The sequence below is a fragment of the Lactuca virosa genome, chromosome 6 (assembly GCF_052849685.1).
Source record: "Lactuca virosa cultivar CGN04683 chromosome 6, Lactuca_virosa_CGN04683_v6, whole genome shotgun sequence".
In the NCBI taxonomy this organism is placed as follows: Eukaryota; Viridiplantae; Streptophyta; class Magnoliopsida; order Asterales; family Asteraceae; genus Lactuca; species Lactuca virosa.
The window spans coordinates 54,038,472-54,061,365 of NC_136431.1; positions in this window are offsets into that span (position 1 = coordinate 54,038,472).

Consider the following 22,894-nt stretch of genomic DNA (forward strand, 5'->3'; position numbering starts at 1 on the left):
TCTGAGTAGTTGTATTCTGGACTAATTGGAGGATTAGACCTTAGGATAAGGCCCATGAAAGGGTTTGGGCCCAATTTGGAAAATTGGGCCATTAGTGGGCTTTTATGGATTTTGGAGTTTTGGGTTGATTGGTTTTGGGCTTAGTCCTTAGTTATGTATCTTGTTGGGCCAGGGGTAAAATGGTCATTTTACCCCAAGTATGGATTATGGATCATGGTATAGAACCCAATTGCTAATTGGGTGATATTTTGTTATTGATAGCTCGAGGAGTTGCCAGGACAACAACTAAGGATTTCCTGCAGTGGACTTCAGCAGCATGAGGTGAGTTACCTTCCAGTAGAAGTGGGTCTAAGGCCACAATGTCGGCCCACTAGTAGGAGTTGTTTGTTAGATGATTGTCTTTGTGATAATTATCTGGTATGTCATTATTTGTTATGTTTGTGTGCTAGGATGATATGTGATACATGTTAGCAGTAGTAGGGGTGAAATAGTCCCCGGATACGGTTGAAAGATACCGAAGGGGGTCGTCAGAACCCATGCATGCCTAGCAGTATGTTTATGCTATGTTATTATGTGGTAGTGGTAGGGGTGAAATAGTCCCCGTTAACCGGTTGAAACAGACCGAAGGGGAGGCTAACACCCAGATATGCTAGGCAGTTATCCGGTTGAAAGAGACCGAAGGGGAGGCCAGCACCCAGTTATGCTGCGCAGTTATCCGGTTGAAAAGACCGAAGGGGAGGCCAGCACCCAGATATGCTTGGCAATTTATATGTTGTATGGTATGTGGTATTATGGGGGAACTCACTAAGCTTCGTGCTTACTGTTTTCAGTTTTGGTTTCAGGTACTTTGTTTTCAAAGGAAAGGAGCCGACGATCGCAGCACATCACACTATGATTTTCCGCACATGAGATCTTTGGGATTACACTCTGATATTATTTTATGATAACATGTTTTGATTATTGACACTTTGGTCTTGACATGTGATCTTATTATGAATGTTTTTATACTATTGGTTTTATATTAACTTAATTAAAAATGAAATTTTTGGTCTTGAATTTTGGGATGTTACACATACATATCCCATCCTCCATAACCCCTATCTCTCTCTACTTTTATATTTGTTTATAACATTTATACTGGTTAACCTGACAAAAACTTATTACTTTTGTCATATCATTTATCTATTATTTTTTTTGAACGACAAATTTAGTTTACTTCTAAACTACTCATTAACTTCACCTATGTACACGGAGGAACTTAAACCCTCAACTTCAAGGAGGGATGCAACATCTAATACCGTTGAGCTAGAAGCCCTTTGGTCACTAATTTTATTTAAAAATAGTTTTAGTAAATATATTTTCCATTGGTTAACATTTTAACCTTTTTTTTTTTATCAATTTAACTAATTTATCATTTGTCTATATTAAATGTTAAGTCCCCTCATATAATTTAAAATCTATCAATGTCAAATTTTATTTCCAAGGCTATAAAAGATTATAAAACTACAAAAATGATAAAATATATTTTTTAATTTTAAGAATTTTGATTACTACTTTTAAATTATATAATTTTTTATAAAGTATATTCATTTTTATTGTTTTATTAAATCAATTGATTAACTGATAAAAAATAGTATATCTATGTATCATTAGGGTATAAAATATAATGATAATTAATATACAGATCAAATGTGACAAACATATGAAAGAAAACTAAAAAGTTAGTGGATAATAAGTGTTTGGAGTGACTTTAGGAAAATTCATCTTCTCCAACAATAAAAAGCTTTTTCAAAAAACTTTAATTGGAGATGCTCTTAGACAATACCGTAAAAAACTATTATGATGAGAAGTCAACACGAAGGTCTCACTATAATTATTTTCTTGTTTTCTGTTTTACTGGATATGTCAGTGTAACCTTCTTTCTTTCAATGCTCTATCCATCTCTCATTATTTTGTCATTACCTCTAGATAACCAAAGAAGGTAACCAAAAGATGCCCAAGTTATAGAAGAACAACCTTACTTTCTTTCTCGACTCCCTAGGCCCTTTACAATGCCAAAAGTAACATAAGAAAATTAAGGGGTTAACATCTATACTGACTGTAGTAGCTTATGTAGCTCTTCAACAAAATGGTGAGAAAAGTACCCCCAACAACCAACTTGATCTCTTTTGTAGCCACTCCTCCGATGATGATCCATGTTGACCTCTCTCTCTCTCTCTCTCTCTCTCTCCATACATACATTATTTCCATCACCATTCTATATTTTCCATCACTCGACCTTGAAAAAATGGCCATGACATGTAGCTATAATCTTGAACGGAGAAGAAGAGGTATATGAGGATAAGTTTCAAACATTTGTGGGGTATTGCCCATGGTCTTTGGTACCATGTGTGTCGCCGATAATTTCCTTTTGGAATAAGTGGAGTCAAGAGGAGGAGAAGAGAGCACTAAAGTTATAAGAAGTAATTTCCCACAATACGTATGATTTTATTAATCAGTGTATTTATACAAGTACAAGATACATATATACATGACAGCTCGCAAAAATGAATGAAATTTAAAGTAAATACATATCTTAAACATTATCTGTTAAGTTATCGGCTAATACCCTCCGTCAAGCTAATTGGTGGTGGATCAACTCTTAGCTTGGTGCGAAATTGCTCAAAAAGAGTCCTGGGTAAACTTTTGGTGAATATATTATCCAACTGTAAGTGAGTGGGAATGTACTTGGTGATTAGTTTGTCGGATGAGACTAGTTCCCGAATGAAAATGATGGTCAATATCAATGTGCTTTGCCCGTTTATGAGAAATCAGGTTTTGACTAAGAAAGAGGGCACTATTGCTATCACACAGGAGTATAGGAACATGAGGAGGAAAAGCATGTAGTTCTCGAAGAAAATGTGTGACCCATATGATCTCGGAAGTGGTGTTATCCATTGCCTTATATTCAGACTCACAACTAGAGCGGGAAACAGTGGGTTGCCTTTTGGCACTCCAGGAGACAAGGTTGCCACCAAGAAAGATAGAATTATTGGGTTTTGAGCATTCTAACACTCCTAGGGTGTTCATGCAACCCTAAATACCTTGGATCTATGTTTTCTCTATTATACATGCAAACTTGAAGTTTCCAAGGTATTACCCTAACTAGCATATGATCATATGTATTTGCATAACAAAACTAGATAGAATACATACCTTTTGCTTGTAGTTGATTGCTTGGAGCTTTAAGAGGCTAGCACCAATAGTGTGAATGCCTCAACTGGAATCACAAATCACCACCAACAAATTGGAATACTTGAGAGAAAGTATGGATGCTCATAAAATCGGCTCTCTTTCTTATTACACACCCTAGTGCCAATTTTATGAACCAAGGACTCCTTTATATAGTATGCATGATTAGGGTCAAACCTAATACCCATGACTTTCCACATTACTTAGGATCCATGGGTTAAAATCTCCATGGACTATTCATGGACTTCCATGTAGGCTTAGCCCTTCCTAAATAACATTAGCCCATACTATATGAGTCCATATTTAACTAGTCTCTTTTGATCACTAAATTAATTCCAAATTAATTCTTGATCAATACTAATTAAATAATATGATTTCATATTAATATATTAGAACTTATAATATATTAATAAATCATAAATATCCTTTTCTCATAAGTCTATCCATACAAATTGTCCCGGTGAAGTGCAACCCAAATGGACCATGCCGGGTCGGGTCAAGTACATACCAATTATAGTTTTGGACTTAGACACTAATCCAACAGCCTCCCACTTGGATAAGTCTAATAACTATTATTTCAAGTACGACTGTCACACCCCAAAACCAAGAACGGCGGTAACGTTCAGGGGTGGAGGACATCATGTAAAGTATCATAACAGTGCAAAGTAGTAAACAAGCAACAACATCATCCATTGCATTAAAAGTAAAGTTTTAATACATGAGTGTTCTTTCATTGTAATAAGACACCAAAATATGTAATCAAAATAAAAGACGAGTCTTGTCTGTGCTCCGTCTTCTCAAAACCTGGTCATCGTACCTGTCTACTGGTGACCTGAGAATACAAGTTATTTTGAAAGCGTAGATCAGCATAAAGCTGGTGAATTCATAAGTATTATGGTGTCAATGATTCGAAAAGATGTTATGAAAGACTTGTAAATGTTAATGAAACATTTAGTATAAGTGTGAAAACCCTAGAAAATCCCATATTTCCTACTAGTATAAAAAGTAGTCTTCTACCAAGACCCGAATGCTTTGAAGGTTTGCATTTCTGTATCAATGAAGATTTTTCCCTGTACAACTATTATTATAAAAATATAGTCTACCTCATCGTTTATGTGAATGTGTCACAAAATAAAAGTAATAGGGAAAATTATATAATCATTGAAATCGTATCCTTTTGCCTTAGGATAATCACGGCGTGGAAACTCGCCGAACAGTACAACCGAGAACATCTGTCGATGAACAGGTCCCGCTGTAGCTAGCAGCCAAGTGTAGGATGGTCAGTCCCGTATAGTATATATATAGTATTTCTCTCTGTATAGATATAGTATTTCTCTCTGGAAACATATAATAGTATCTCTTCATATAGTAGTATAGACTCATGAATGAACTGACTCTTGTGTAATTCCTTGTAATAGGAATAGTAATTTGGATCCCCTAAACTATACCTATAATAGTTTACTGGAATGTAAATTGAATGTCCAAGTAGGTTTATACACCCTTGCTACTCAAGAGTGTTGGAACTGAAGAAAGAATGAAAGCTCTCATATCAATACATATATACATGAAACATAAGTGTATAGATATGGTTTTTTCTAACAGTAAATTGAAGGAGGTTTTGTAAAACATTTAAGAGTTTTGAACAATAAATAATAATGACTTGATGTCAGTTTATAAAATAATTCAAGAGTAATTTGTTGATAACAAAGTAAAAATAACTGAAAAGCATTGTATTTATCACATTTTGAAGTATGTGAAATCAGTTGTTTGAAAACACAGTTATAAATCGCATGTGATTGATTCTATAACTTCCTGTTTTCTACTTGTATCCCCCCCCCCATGAAAGCATTTAAAATCATTTAAAATATTGATTAAGGGGTATGAACTCACCTGTAGTGAGTGGTTTGGATGAACGGAATGGATAGGATGCTAGGTGTCAAGTGAAGACTTGTACACACACAAAGATCCTAGTTAACATATAATCACACATATATGTATCCAATTAGTCATTTAAACAACTAATTAACCATGTTAAGACATCCTAGGACATGATTTACACTTTATTTAAGTGTTACAAGTACTAAGGATTGCATCTAAGTGTTGTAGAACATTGCTATTGAGTTTAGGGTTCAAGGGTAAACTCCCTTGAAGTTTACGGTTTGGTGACCATAACTCATTGAGTTTACGGTCGTAAACCCATGAGTTTACGGCCGTAAACTCATGGTACTTTGACCATTTTGTGTTTTGAAGCCTTAAAGATCATAAGAAGCATTCCTACTTCATGTTTAAGCATTAGAAAGAGATTAGGGCACCATTTCACTCTTTTAAGGAGTTTACGGTCCTTGGACCACTACTCCTTGGGTTTACGGCCGTAAACCCAAATGGTTTATGGTCTTTTGATGTTTTCAAGTACTAAGCACATCAAGGAAGGGGTCTAGGCTAGTTTCCAAGGCTTGGTAAGGGACTAGGGCCACTTTGGCCCCTTTGTTAGGGTTTACGGTCCAAGGTATTCTTGGACCGTAAACACCTTTGATCCTTTGATTCCTTGTGTTTTCTAGGTGATTAAGAAGTGTAACTAGCCTTATAACACACTAGGGTAAGAGTACTTACAATAGAGAAGCTTGAAAGGTGCTAAAAGTCCAAGAACACTAGTGTGTGTTCTTGGTGAAACTTGAAGATCTACACATTTGGAATGATTTCACAGATGGAATCATGTAAGATCACTAGATTAAGGTAGATATCAACTTATTAGGGTAAGAACACTTACAAAGTTGAAGATCTTGAAGAAAAGTCGGATGATACTTGAGAGAGAAATGGGTTTTGGATCTTGAAAATGTGAAAAGTGGTAAATAATGACTAAGTGTCATATTTATACCCCATTTTAGGGTTTACGGCCGTAAACACCTTTGTTTAGGCCGTAAACTCCAAACTCTTGGAGTTTTGGGACATTATTGTTGCACAATAAACCCTAGGGCATCCTCTCTCCTGTTATCTCCTGAAGTACTAATCTTAAAACACTCAAACTTATTCCAAAAATCTTGAAAGTTAGCAGAAACAGTTTTGACTTCTATTGAATTGAATGGTTGTACAGAATAGAAATTTCGGGTTGTCACAACGACTTCACAACCCGACTAGCAATCGTAGCTCTTAAAGCCATTGTCGAACTCTGAACAAATCAATGACGCATCCATTAGATAAGGGATCATATATTCCTCCATTCTACAAGATATCATATGGACTGAGACATGGATTATAATCATTCTCTCTGTCCATCTGTTGTTTCCCGATTTCCGATTTATGACGACCGACTATTTGAACAAATAAAATCTGTCCAGGCTTGGCCAAGCACTTAGGGTGTCATCACTAAATCATCGAGGGGCCCACATACATCGCTTTTATCCCTCCAAGGGTAAAAGGAATGGATAAACTTCGACCCAAATGTTCGCTTGTGCTTACTCATCAAATTACACACAACGATATGTTTTATAACAACCAAGTTACTGGTTGCGTTTACATATGTCAATGTGCAACCGACACGCAACTACAACTCACACGTCTCCGTTTGAAGAATATAAGATATTATCGTCTCATGATCACTCATGATAAAATCCATGAAGTGATTCAAATGAGCATGGGTTTAATCCAATACTCGAATCTCATTCCAGGAGCACTCATGAATGTTCAGCAACTTTTGCTATGTCTAAACACTTTAGACATCTACAAACCTAATTCATGACAGTCTTGATTCATACCTACTTCCAAAGTATGACTGACTGTGGAGAGTTTGAATAACCTAGTTATTTGGGAAGTCAAAACATGCAAAGTGAAACACAAGAACAATCGAATCCAATATGGTCTCATAACTTATGAATATAAATAAAACACCTTTTATTTAATTATCATAATGATTACACATTATTCATTGCATAATGTTTTAAATAATCAACTTAATACTTGAACTGAAACAATAGTCATGCCATGCTCCAAGCATGCACACTATGTTTGTCCAAACAATAGTTATGCCATACTCCAAGTATGCACACTATGTTTGTCTATGATCCTTACTTTGTGAAATAGACCAATTGAACATGATTCCAATGATACTCATTTCACAATCCCAAATCCTTACCGCAAATATAAGAATACAAGATTCATTGCCATTTACTGAAATCTGTCAGATTCTAAACTTAGATGCATTGATTCTCTTGTAATGACTATGCACAAAAGTCACAAAGACTTGGCAACAAACAATTACAAAGTATTCCAATAGAGAGCAATTCCATGGAAACGAAGTCTCAAATTCAAAGTACATTCCTTTGAACATCCTTCTTGCATTAAGTTTTCTAATCGTACACAGATTTAATGAATAACTTCCACCTATGAAACATCTCCACATTCCCATTCTGACTATCACTTCTGAATAAGAGTTGCTTCTTTACAGAATATGTCAATATGGTCCTTTCCAAAAATTTACACCATACTTCCAACTGTCCATGAGCAACCAATCATTGGTAAACCTTAGATTGTCCTCGACAATTGCTTAATCAATTCAGTCATATCCAATTCTAGACCTTTTCCCCTCTTAATGCCCTAGGCATTCTGAAAATTTAGAAAGGATAAATATTATAGCACATGTAATCGATCATATACCCGAAGTATATGGGACATGATTCATGATGTCTCACATAAAGACATGATCCTAGACCAGTCTTTTGCTACAATATTTTGTTTTTGCCATGTTTTCATAATTCGACTATGAAGAGGGATGCCGTAATTATAATCGAATTTTGAGAACGCAATATATATAGAATTTCCTTATGTTGAACCATTCCAACATAAAATTCATATATATATATATATATATATATATATATATATATATATATATATATATATATATATATATATATATATCCTTGACTAAAGATGATTAAAATCTCAATCTAAGCGTTTGGAATTGAAATGAAGTATTATTTCCTCTCCCTTAATTATAGCAAAACAACTTTTCAAACCTTGCAGAGTCACGAATTGAGACCTTTTGTTTTCTATAATTAACAATTAACATAATAATCATGCTCCCACTAACATGATAATTATTAGCATAACACTTATGCTCCCACTAGCTTTGACATGTATCCAGAAATCAGCTGGACTTCTAGAAATCAATACTTTATTGACTTTCTTACCAAAGTTCAGATTTTCGATACTTGATGCTTCGATAAAACTTTATCTAAGCTTCTTAAACTCATACACCTTACCTTATATAGCTCACATATGTGTCTAAACAATTTAAGAACTATGAAAAAGTATGTCGTAATCATAGTCTCAAATGTTTCGACCTTTTCCATTTCTCACAAGTCCATGTTAGTGTGCCGGTTAACCACACACGCTGTAACATCCCAAAAATACCAGCTAAAAATTTCATTTTTAAATTAGGTTAATACATCAAAACATCGTTACAAAACATTCATAATATTAATTCATGTCTGAAAACCGGTAACATCATAGTAAAATATTCAGAGTACATCCCAGAAAATCCATAGTGCGGAAACAAGAGTGTGTGTGATATGCCGCTATCGCGCCGGCTCCTTTCCCCTAGCTGAAGAGGTACCTGAAAACAAAACTATAAAACGTAAGCACGAAGCTCAGTGAGTTCCCCCAACAAACCTCATACCATACAATCACATAGCATACATGTCTGTCGGGCATTTCTGGGTGCCCGACCTTCCCCTTCGGTCCTGTCGACCGGATACTGCCTGGCATATCTGGGTGCTGGCCTACCCCTTCGGTCCTGTCGATCGGATCGGGGACTGTTTCACCCCCTACTACTACTACCACATAATAACATATCATATAACCCATACATCATAATCTGCTAGCACATAAAGCATATCAGGTAGTAACAAACCTAGATGATTATCACACAGACAATCATCTATCATACGACTCCTACTAGTGGGGCGGCATTGTGGCCTTAGACCCACTTTTACAGGAAGGTAACTCACCTCGAGGGTAGCTGCTGAAAACCCGCTCAACCTACGCCTGGCTGCCGCACCGGTAACCCTCCGGCTATAAATCTGTAATCATGGATTAAGTACTCATAAATACCCCTTAGGTCAAATGACTGGTCAAAGTCAACTTCTTGGTCAAAGTCAACTCTCTGATTGACTGGACTCGCCGAGTCCATATAGCGACTCGCCGAGTCCTTCTACGTCTAGCCCGACTCTGACTCATCGGGTCCCTGTTCCCACTCACTGAGTCAGCCTGACTCGCTAAACGGGGACAACTAACAAACCCGCGACAGGACTCGCCGAGTCCAAGTGGGGACTCGCCGAGTCCGACGAACAGATCTCACAATTCGCTCCAATCTTCCATCAGAACATCAACCTTGGAGATTTGGAGATTCTGGGACTATAACTACACGTTAAATTGCTAATTCCACGTGCGACTACGAAGGGTTGGACCTCCTACACTTAAAACCCTTCTTATCCTAGTGACAGTTCATATGACTCGCCGAGTTTGAAGAACACTCGCCGAGTTCAAGGCTATACTCAAGGGACTCGCCGAGTTTGAAGAACGACTCGTCGAGTACCAGGCAATCTTCATAGGACTCGCCGAGTTGTTCATCCAACTCGTCGAGTCTAAGGCCATCTTCATGGAACTCGCCGAGTGCACTTTGGCACTCGCCAAGTTCCCTTCGACTCTTCACCCAATCTGGCCAAATCTGAGACATGCAACTGATCCAACTCATGGGTCTCAGTTCCTAGGGTCTGGTTATCACATATACACACGAAATCTGGGGGTTTTAAGGCTTGAAGATCAACCATTGGGGACAAAAAGGAACCTAAGAGCTAATGAGCAAAGTGAGGGTTTTATTACTTGATTTGATGCCTTTCCCAGAGTAGATTTCGGATCTACCTTCACATCTGGAACACTCCAACTTCCTCCTTCTTCTTCTAAGCTCCAAAACCTTCTTTGAAAGATCAAAATCACTCAAGAACACTAAAGGAGCTAGGGTTGTTCTCTACTGCTCTCTGGGAGGAAAATGGGACGAAATGGGTGTTTTAGAATGGGTAAAATAGGGTGCAATGTCTGAAAATAGAGTTTCATCCAGACAGGTGGACTCGCCGAGTCCATATGTCGACTCGCCGAGTTCCCAGCTTAAATCCCGTGTCCACCTCGCTGCTACTCGGCGAGTCGGGACGCAGACTCGCCGAGTTCATGGCAAAAATTTAAGAAAATACTTAAATAAAATCGTACCAGGAATTCGGTGTTACACACGCTCCACTAACGACTTTGAGAATGCAAATATCACAATTGCTATCTACTTAAAATCTATTAAGCGAAAGCGTTTCCTCACCATCATTTTCATGAATCGGAGAGAAACCTTATGACACTTAGATTTTATGGTGTATGTGTTCCTATCCACGTGAATTTGTCAAAACCATAATCACAAGACAAGGTTAGTGACAAATTCAAACTCATATGGACCGAACTTGTTCAATCTTAATTTCTTGCCACCTGGAAGCACAAGGGCCTACCGTATCTTCCAAGTTGTTATACAAGCAACCGAGAACTTACAGAACTCACATGCATAGTCCACTTTACCCGAAAAGGGCATAGAAACAAGAATTATGTCAGCACGATAGGTCATAAACCTCAAGTCGTGTGCTAGTGTTTAATAATAGGTTTATTCTTGATTAGTTCTTGAAACTTGTCAAGATCTTTAAGACTCCCACTGACCTCTTGAAATATATGATTCACTTTGTCAAGGAACATTACTTGACAAACAAATATTCAAGAGTTAGTGCGGACTCTTATCAAGACAAACACTTCACACAATTGGCCTTAGTTGATCTTTGTTTTATCCAAAACATCACAACTTACCAATTTCAAATGTACAAGAGTAGAAAACATTTTACTCTACATTTGACAAGTGTTATAAACCTTCTTTAAGATATGTCACTCAAGTTACAATCTTGGACTATGACTCTAAGAATTGTTTTGGAACGAAGTATGACTCATCTTCTTGATTTAACCACTTCAACAATTCATGACTCCTCTTCTTAGCCATAAGAATGCACTAAGATGTTCTTAGAGGATTAATTGTGATATGGTTTCATAATCATTAAGATGATCATAAAACATGATACTAAAGTACTCTCCCATCTTTTCAGATTTGAGAAACTTTTATCTTTCTGCCGAATTTGATTCTTCTCATTCGTTCTGCCATACATTGAAACTTTTCCAATGTTTCAGAATTATACTTAAACTTGTAAGTATAACCATATTTACTAAACTTTACTAAATCATGACGAATAGTCTTATCGATCTTTGTGGTGGACTTGACTAGGGCACAAGAATGTGTACTTGGTCCCATAGTCCTTCACTTGACTCACATGTACAGGTGAAGAAGGAATTAGTCTTAATTTTCCAAAGATGAAAATTCTCATTCATCATACAAGGAGATATAAAACAAAATTTTATTTATTTATAAAATGCGGAAATTTTTTTCCTTACAATGCAACTTTAAATGAAAACTATGCTATTACATATTTCCTAGCAATCTATCATAACTCTAAGCAGCAGCTCAGAAATCCGATCTTCGAACCATGCGATTGAAATCCATCTTCGCGATCAGATTCAACATACTTCTTCCTTTAAGCTTCCTTCCCTTTGCATGATCCTGCCAAACATCAAAATGCAACCTAGTCACATAATGTATTAAGAATCAACAATTAGAAACTTAACAGAGTTAGATAGTGTACTTACCTGAAGTAGAGTCAAACATTTTGTCTCTACTTTCTTTCAAATCTTTCAGGTAGTCAGGGCATATTCGCTTCCAATGTCCCTAGACTCTGTGGGAATGGTATACGGGACTATCACAAACTTAGCCTTTCTCTCTACCATTTGGTCAACCGGGTTGACCATGGCCAATCCCTTTCCATTGGGAAGAGAAAACTTTTATGAACTTCCAATGTTACCATTGTCATTGTCCATGGAAGTTTGAGAAGTAGATCTTCCACCCAAATTTACTTTTCCAGTGCGCCAAAACATTGCCGATTCAGCAGCAACAAGCAAATAGTTGAGATCAATAAGGGTCATGCCGTGGTCTGTCACATAGTAGTCCTTAATGAACTCATTATATGACTCAGGAAGTGATTGAAGAACCCAGTCAACAGCCAACTTCCTTGAGACTTCGACACCCAACACTCTTAGCCTGTCGATATGTGACTTCATCTCCAAGACGTGAGAACACACAGACCTTCCATCTTCATGTTTCATTGCAAGTACGGCTTGAGTGACCTTGAATTTTTCAAGTCTTTGAGCATGTGGGTCAGGGAGAATAATTGGATGAGGTGGAGAAAGAGAAGTATGATTTCCATGATCCAATCACGGGACATTATCTTCATTAGGAAAGCTTGTTCAAAGGGATTTGGGAAGACCATAGTTGTCCGAACCAGACATCTACAATGGGAGAAAATTCAAGTTAGTTAATTTAAGTCCTTAATATAACACCCAATATGAAATATTAAGGCTAGGACCCAACACAATATCTTATAACTTGGAAGATGTGACATCCCCTAATTTCACAGCCAGAAAAGACCGATTTGTTTATGCTTTTTTTTTAAATCAGAGTAATTTTTTAAAGAAAACTATTGTGGAATTTGTTCCCAGAAAACATGATAAATATTTTATCCAAGCATCTCCAAAGAGATGTATTTTATTCGTTTTAAAACATTTGGGATGTCCTGGTCAATACAGACACATAAGCATAAACCGAACTTACATTCATCTACACTAATGATATACATCTCTTTAATCTCTCAGTGTAATGTGTCTTTGTATCGATACCTGTGATACAAAAATATTGAGTGGGTCAGGTTTGGAAAACCTGGTGAGTACATAGGGATTTCAATCCCACAATGTTATAATATATATATATATATATATATATATATATATATATATATATATATATATATATATATATATATATATATATATATATAATTTAGAATTCACGCAATATAAAAATTTTCTATATATATATATATATATATATATATATATATATATATATATATATATATATATATATATATATATATATATATAACCAACTCTTACCCCACCCTGTCAATCCTCTCAACGAGACTAAAAACTAACCTCTCGACCTGATCCATACTCCCGGATCTAAAACTAACCTCTCGACCTGATCCATACTCCTGGATCTAAAACTAACCTCTCGACCTGATCCATACTCCCGGATCTAAAACTAACCTCTCGACCTGATCCATACTCCCGGATCTAATAACAAATAACTATGTCCTGTCCATACTCCCGGACTAAGGGAAACTAACTATGTCTTAATCCATACTCCCGAATTAATGACAGATTATATGTCCTGTCCATACTCCCAGACTAAGGACAACTGACTATGTCTTAATCCATACTCCCGGATTAATGACAATTGACTAAGTCTTAATCCATACTCCCGGATTAATGACAGTTAACTAAGTCCAATCCATACTCTCGGACTAGGGACGAATAACTATGTTTAATCCATGCTCCCGGATCAATGACATATTTTAAAAATCTATTCTCCGTATATATCTCACTCATACTCATAAAGAGATACTACCCCATAACCATTATAACAAACCTTAGGTTTACTCTTTAACCTAAGTTATCATAAACAATAAGGTATGTCCTTTAACACTTAATTCAGACATCATCAAATAACTCACACAAAACATATATTTAATACATTCAAACAATACTTGTATTAAAATCATGTTCATGAAAGGGACTATGCACTTACATGATAAAACGACGATTGGACAGCACTTCGTCCCTTAAAATAATATTCTTCGATGAAACCGGGATGTTTTCTCAAAAAAACTGGGCTTCTCGCGGGCAGAGTTTCGGCTCGATAACTCTTTTTCTCGGGATCTTCGGGGCTCAGAGCTTCCTTTGGATGTTCGATATGTAACCGGGGTGTCGGGGTAGTGTAAAGGGGCTTAAAAGAGAGTTTGAAGTGTAAGAGAATAGGTTTTTGGAACCTAAACCCGGAGACCTTCGTTTCTATTTATAGGGTGAAAAATCGACTCTCACGTCGTGAACCATGTATGTTCATGTCGTGACTTTGATCCTGGTCATCCCCTAGGCTTTCCGTGTGTCTTCTAGGCTAGAAACGCGTCGTTCACTGAGTTCACGTCGTGGTCTCTGACACAGCTTTGGGGTTCACGCCCCGAACTTCAGAAATTCATATCTTTTGCATACGAACTCCGTTTTCGACGTTCTTTATATCGACGCGAAGGTGAGATTATGCTATAAAACTCTCGTTTAGACTTCGTCGGCTAATTTTAAATTATTTTTATTATATTTTTATTATATTATTTTTAGTAGGCAGGGACAAGAAAACTCCGTTAGAAATACATAACTCCTTCATCTGACGTCCGTTTTCGTCTGTCTTTTTACCGTTGGACTACTATCGACGAGATATTCGATTCTCGTTTAGATTGTTTCGGCTAGAAACCACTCGATCTCATATTCGAACTTTGCGCTGCATACCGCTAAGTCGTAACTTCGAAAAATCATAACTTCCTCATACGAAGTCAGATTTAGACGTTATTTTTATGCAAGCTCTCGGTTTAATGTATTCTACGACTTCCGTTTAGATCGCTAAGGCCAAATATCACTCTATCGTAATTTCACTATTTACGTCACGATGTGTCGTGCCGGTTCTGTCGCGAAACTTCGACGAGTCATAACTTCTTCGTTATAACTCGGATTTCAGCGTTCTTTATATGTACGGAATCCTTGTAACATATACTATAACTTAGTTAAGATTAATCCTTCTAAATAATCTTCCATCAAAAAGCCATTTTTGACGCTTACTGTCCTTAAATTGACTAACCCGAATCTGCGAGCGTTACAGAAGAGGGATGTCGTAATCCAAGCTACAAAATATTTGAAGATAGGCGAATGACGATTCACCAATTTCCACCATAAAAAACGAAATAGGTATTAGGTTTTAATTGGATTGAAACTCCTAGATCTTTTGAGATTCATTGAACTTTTCAATGGCATTTTTAAATCTCGATTGTGCCCTCTCAAGTTTGTGACTGGGATGCCGAGGATCACAAACAAGGTGTGAATAACCATGCAAATTAACTTGGTACCCGTAACTTTATCACCTAATCGATGTGTCGGTTAACCACACGTGCTCCATCGATCTATGATAAACATTAAGTTACCCTTTGCCACACTTACTAGTCCATGTTAGTGTGCCGGTTAACCACACACGCTCCACTAACGACTTGGTAAGGTACAAAGTGTAATTTCATGGGTTTGCACCAAATTCACATTTTCCTAAGTAACTAAGATTGGGAATTTATAAGTGTTTAGTTACTTAGTATTTATCATTATACTTTTAATGAGAATTATAGTCATTGCCCTACCCGTTCGGCTAACGACCCTCTACCAGTCAAGGAAGCGGTGGGTGAGAGTGGACACCCATTAAACTGCCATTTTATAGGCAGTAACCTTATACCCCCCTTATAGACCGGCTTCGTGAATGAGTCCTACTAACGGTAAGACTGACTTTTACTCTTATACATATATATAAATATTAAACCTATAATATTATAATAGTATAAGGGTTGAATTTTAACCTTTAAAATTCTAAGGGTTTAAGTTGGAATTAAAGTATTAATGTGTGTGAGACTTTACAAATTCCAAAACTTGAGGGCAAGTTTTGAAACTATTCAAAACATTTCTTATTCATAACATATGAGTTTAATATGGCTTTTAATGGCAAGACTCTTGAAAATCCATAACTTGAGGACAAGTTATGGACCTCATAAAACAATTTATGGGAAAAGACTCTTCAAGATTCTATAACCTATAATATTAATAACTCCTTTAAAGAAAAACTTTTGGTTTTCCATAACTTGAGGACAAGTTATGGAATCCATTAAAGGTCATTTAGATCATCTAATAAACAAACAAACATATCAAGAAAAACAATGATCTAGATTAAACTCATATGAACAAGACAATTCAAATCAAGCAATTTTCATGTAATTAGCCTAACCATTAAACTAATATAAAACATGAAAGTTTTGATAATTATCTTTTGAATTGGATTAGAATGATCATTACCACATCAAAAACAGGTTTGTAAGTTCAAAAACAGCTTAGGGTAATGATTCTAGTCCAATTTCAGCCAAAAAAACTCGAATATATGTTGTCAGGGGCTCCAACTCGCCGAGTGCAAGAACAAACTCGACGAGTTGGATGAGTTTGTACATGGACTCGTCGAGTCCCTCAATGGACTCGTCGAGTCCCCTATCCAGACAGTAAAAAACTTCGATTTTCAGCCTTTTTCAGCAAGTATAATTGAAAACAAGCGTAGTCTCTGATACCACAGTTGGGTTTTGAGCATTCTAACACTCCTAGGGTGTTCATGCAACCCTAAATACCTTGGATCTATGTTTTCTCTATTATACATGCAAACTTGAAGTTTCCAAGGTATTACCCTAACTAGCATATGATCATATGTATTTGCATAACAAAACTAGATAGAATACATACCTTTTGCTTGTAGTTGATTGCTTGGAGCTTTAAGAGCCTAGCACCATTAGTGTGAATGCCTCAACTGGAATCACAAATCACCACCAACAAATTGGAATACTTGAGAGAAAGTATGGATGCTCACAAAATCGGCTCTCTTTCTTATTACACACCCTAGTGCCAATTTTATGAACCAAGGACACCTTTATATAGTATGCATGATTAGGGTCAAACCTAATACCCATGACTTTCCACATTACTTAGGATCCATGGGTTAAAATCTCCATGGACTATTCATGGACTTCCATGTAGGCTTAGCCCTTCCTAAATAACATTAACCCATACTATATGAGTCCATATTTAACTAGTCTCTTTTGATCACTAAATTAATTCCAAATTAATTCTTGATCAATACTAATTAAATAATATGATTTCATATTAATATATTAGAACTTATAATATATTAATAAATCATAAATATCCTTTTCTCATAAGTCTATCCATACAAATTGTCCCGGTGAAGTGCAACCCAAATGGACCATGCCGGGTCGGGTCAAGTACATACCAATTATAGTTTTGGACTTAGACACTAATCCAACAAGAATAACCATAGGTGGAGCGTCGCTTCTCAATACATCTAGCCCAGTCAGCATCAGAGTAACCAAGAATAGATGATGAATGTGGTCTATGGAAAATTAGCCCATATGAAATAGTACCTTTAACATAGCGAAGGATACGTTTGACAGCCTGAAAGTGATCAACTATCGGTGCTTGAAGAAACTGACTCAACTGATTCACTACATAAGAGAGATCAGGTCTTGTAATGGTTAAATACTAAGGATCACCAACTAGAGAACGATACAAGGTAGAATCCAAGAATAGGTTGACATTGGTAGGTTTGGACTCCAATAAGCCAGCCCATGTTAAGATATCATGATCATATTTAGCTTGAGTGAGAAATAACCCAGAATCTGTATATACGTGACTTCAAGACCAAGGAAGTAATTTAACTTACCAATATCTTTTGTTGCAAATTCATTATTAAGACGAGTGATGAAAGTGCGAATGAGGAAAGGATCACTTCTTGTAAGGATAATGTCATCAACGTACACAAGGAGATAGAGAAGTTTGGAACCTTTCTTGAAAACAAAAAGTGAAGTATTCGTGCGATTGCAAAGAAAACCCAATGTGACAAGAAACGTACTCAACCTATGAAACCACGCTCGAGGTTCTTTCTTGATCCCGTAGAGAGATTTCTTCAATTTACACACATGCAATGGGAATTGTTCATCAATGAACCCTGAAGGTTGTTACATGAAGACAATATCAGTGAGCTGACCACTAATAAATGTGTTTTTTACATCTAATTGACGTAATGAACATTGATTTGTGACAGCCAAGGAGAGAACAATACGAACGGTGGAAGCTTTAACAGCGGGACTGAACATGTGGGAGTAGTCAAGACCAGGTACCTGAGTAAAATCTTGAGCTACTAACCGAGCCTTATACCTGTCAATAGATCCATCTGAGTGAAACTTGGTCCGAAAACTCTATTTTTATCCAACAATATTAGAGTGTGAAGGACGAGGAACTAACTCACATGTGTTATTTGACCTTATGTCGGACATTTCTTCCTACATTACCATTAGCCAATGCGGATGTTTGGCAGTGGACTTAAAACCTTTTGGGACTGTGGAGGTAAAAAGAGCATGAATTAAATTTGTAGTGCCCAAAGTAGCAAGGTCAACTCTATGTTTGGGTTTGAAATTGACTGTTTTTCCTCGGGTTACCATGGGATGAGTTGATGTTGTTGGAACAAGAGATGGTAGTGGTGAACTTGGTGGTGAGACCGGTGGTGTAATTGGAGGTGTGGTTGGTGGTGTGGCTTGTGGTGTAACGAGTGGAGTAGTCACCATAGGCGCAACAGATATACAAGCATCAGGAGGGCACAAATCACAAGTAGATATTTGTGGGACTGACACGGTTGTTGATGGCAATGGAAAAGGAGTTACTGTTGGTGGTGGAGTAGCAGAGACTGATGCAGAAGCTAATGGGATATGGGTGTTCGAGCACTCTAGAAAAGAAGTGTATGTTAATTGCCAAAGATCTGATAAAGAGTTTCCCAAGAAAAGGGAAATTTATGCTCGTCAAATTGAGCATGGCGTGTTGTGTATATACGGTTTGTAGTGGGATCCAAACATCGATAACCTTTATAGCTAGAGTTATATCCGAGTAATATGCACGGAGCACTACGTAGAGCGAGTTTATGAGTTGAGTAATCTCGCATGTAAGGAAACACCTGACACCCAAACACCCGAAACATGTCATAATTTGGAGTGGTAGCAAATAATACTTCAAAAGGACTTTTGTCAAGAATAAGTTTAGATAGCAAGTGATTGATGATGTACACAACCGAGATAAAGGCATCCACCCAATAGGATGCAAGAACGTGTGCATTAAAAAACATGGATAAACCTGTTTCGGTAATGTGACGATGCTTGCGTTCAACCCTCCCATTTTGCTGAGGGGTGTACGGACAAGATATTCAGTGGTGAGTACCATTATCAATCAATGTTTGATTTACTTGATGATTGAGAAAATCGGTGCCCCCATCTGTTTGAAATATTCTAACCTTGCAAGAAAATTGAGTGTGAACAAAGTTTAAGAAATTAGTGAGAGTTGCTGCGAAATCAGATTGGTATGTTAGCGGATAAAGCCATGTGAACTGCGAATGATCATCCACAAAGATGACATAATATAGAAAACCATCTTGTGACTGTAATGGTGTCGGTCCCCAAAGATCACAATGGATTAACTCAAGAACATGAGAGGATCATTTAACATTATCTTGAAAAGGTAGACGCTTGGTTTTGGATAATTGACATGATAAACAAACACCAGGTTTAGGTAAAATTGAAGTAAGAGATAAAAAAAACACAATTTTTGCAATAAAGAAACAATGTCAAACGATACATGACCTAATCTACTATGACATATTTCAAAGGAAGCACTAGTCCTCTTATTCTTTAAGTTGGCTAAAAATGCCTTATTTCCTTGCTCAATTAAATAAAGTCCATCTTCACACCTTCCCTTGGTGATTATTTCCTTGGTTATGCGACTCTGGATGGAATTTTTTTAGAGAAAAGAACATCAACTTGTGAGTCATGTGTTAGTTTACCGATAGAGAGTAAGTTCTTTCTGAGATGTGGAACCACCAAAACATCAAAGACAGTAAGATTTTTCGATATAAGAGAATGACCAATATGGGAAATATTTAGATAATTACCATTCCTGAAAACAACTTGATCCTTGCCAGAGTACGGTGATGATGACTCAAGGTGTGATGATGAGGTTGTCATATGTGTTGATGCACCAGAATCAACATACCAATCGGGTTTGGACTGAGTAGTGTTGCATTGCGTATGGAATGCATGAGCAAGATTGTCATCAATAGTGGTACATTGTTGATAAGTAGAGAGATCGGGAAAAGTTGAGGCATAATGCCTATTCTTTCTACAAATCTGACAATGGGGTGGTCTCTTACCACACCCTCGTCCCCATGAATTGTTGGAGCGGCCTCATCCTCGCTGTGAAGTTCCCCCTTGAGGTGATGATTGAGCTAAAACCCTGTGACACTCAGCATTGAAGGCAGCTGGAGTGGAAACATGACCATGTAGAGAGCTGAGAAAAAGTTCGTGAATTTCTGCTTGGGATAGAAGGACACGAAAATAAGATGGGTAAGGTGTAACAGCCCTATAAGCAGTTGAGAAGGATTCATATGCAGCCCCAAGACCACATAAAAAATAGTGAGCTTTATCATATTCATCAACAGGGTGGCCAATAGCGGATAATTGATCACAAATTGCCTTGAATTTTCTGTCAAACTCGGTGACAGAGGAGAATCCTTTTTAAATCTGACGTAGAGAGTCTCGAAGGGTTTGTAGGCGTTTTCTGGAATCATGAGAGTAAGAACTCTCTAAAGCCTTCCAAATGTCGTGAGCAGTAGAATGGCCAAGAGTTTCTGCCATAGCCTCTTCTAATAAGGAAGATTGAATGATGAGGAGGGCCTTTTGATCAATACTGAACCAAGTTTCATAGGCTGGGTTTGGTGCACTTTTTTCGTCAGTTTGGATGGTTGTTGGAGGTGTGGGAAGAGAACCATCGACATGTACCAGGAGGTTTTGATAGGATAAGAGAGGACGGATTTGAATCTTCCAGAGAAGGAAATTGGAGGAGATTAATTTGATGGTGAGAAGGTGAAGGATTGTATTGAGAGAAAGATCTGATGAGGAGGAGGCCATGAGATAAGACACAAAGAAGAAGGATTGAAAGGAGGGTACGGCTAGGGTTAAGAATCCCTGACTGATACCATATAAGAAGTAATTTCTCACAATACATATGATTTTATTAATCAATGTATTTATACAAGTACAAGATACAGACAGCTAGCAACAATGAATGAAATTTAAACTAAATGCATATCTTGAACATTATCTGTTAAGTTATCGGCTAATAAAAGTTACCTAGAAAACATGAGAGAGAGAGAGAGAGGTGGTGGCCCATTTTCTATTTAATATTATATTTCTATTTGAAATATATAAAAAATTCAAAAGATTTACATAAAGACAAGTTGGTGTTCAAAGAGGGACTCTAATCTACAATGAAAAGGACATAACGACATGACTTTGCCAAAGTTTTCTAGTCAATGAACAAAATGTTCTACCATAATGAAATCGACATGACAATACATATCTCACACGAAATTTACATGTGAATTCAGTAATAAATTCAGAATTAGTTTGTCATGTGACAAATCCTACATGTGATGTCAGCAAGTGTTTGTATAAGGAAGCTACATGTAAATAATTAAGGAATTCACTTGTGAATATGGTAGTGAACTCTTAAATATTACTGTCTTTCACTTATTGAAGTTGTAATAAATTTCACAATTTCTTATGTCACCAAGCTTTTGCCATGACGAATTTGATGTGTCAACATGTGACTACAGGCTTTTAGCATATAACTTATATGTGAATCATCACATGATTTTTTCAGTTCCCTGTTTGTATTGTTTTGCCCTCTAACATCTTGCTAGGGGTCTTTTTTAATTTAAATCTTTATTGCGTTAAAAAAACATGATTCTCAATTTTGTCGTTTGGAATTCACATTTGAATAAAATCATATATATATATATATATATATATATATATATATATATATATATATATATATATATATATATATATATATATATTATAAATGGCAGAAAAGTATGGAAAGCCTTTTTATTTTCTGACAAGTGTTTATGGATTTCAACTCACCATTAACATGTATGATGAGGGTTAAAATTAAAAATAAGGGATGAGTTTACAGTTTTATGCAAACTACAAGGACAATTTATGTAATTGAGTCTAAGTTTTAGAAAGATAGTGGGTCGGGAAGCAAGAACGAAGCAGTCGTGGGTATGATCTTTTCCACTTTTAAAGTCAAGTAGAAATGTAGAAGTGAAGGGCCACGAAGGTGCTCGGGGCAAAGTTTGACTTAAAGGGAGTTGGTGTCGACGCTAATGGGATAGTGGATTTTAAATATGTGATCCATCTATAAAATCATGAAAGAGTCTAGATTTGTATTACTGATAGCATCTTTCGAGTAGGATTTTTTTTAAAGATTTTTATTATTTAGTTGAGTTGTAAGATGACTTAATATTATTGGATAACATGATTTTTTGATAATTTTTATTGACCATTCAATATATATTGAGAGTTCAATATAGTTTAAATGGATGAACATTTAACTCTTTTTATTTTTAATAATATTTTATTTTATCTTTTTGATTTAGTGTGATTATTTATTAAAGCAATGTATTGTATCATATTTAATTAACGATAATATTTATTAAAATATTTTGTATTAAAATACAACATTTTAAAAATGATTAGTTAAACGATAGGGTTTTATAGAATATTTTAGATAGATATAGATAAATTAGTTAAATGAATATATTAATGAGATACGAGGGGACAATGTTTTTGACATGTGGTATAAGTTTACCATTGGAGATGTTTTTAGATCATTTTTTTTT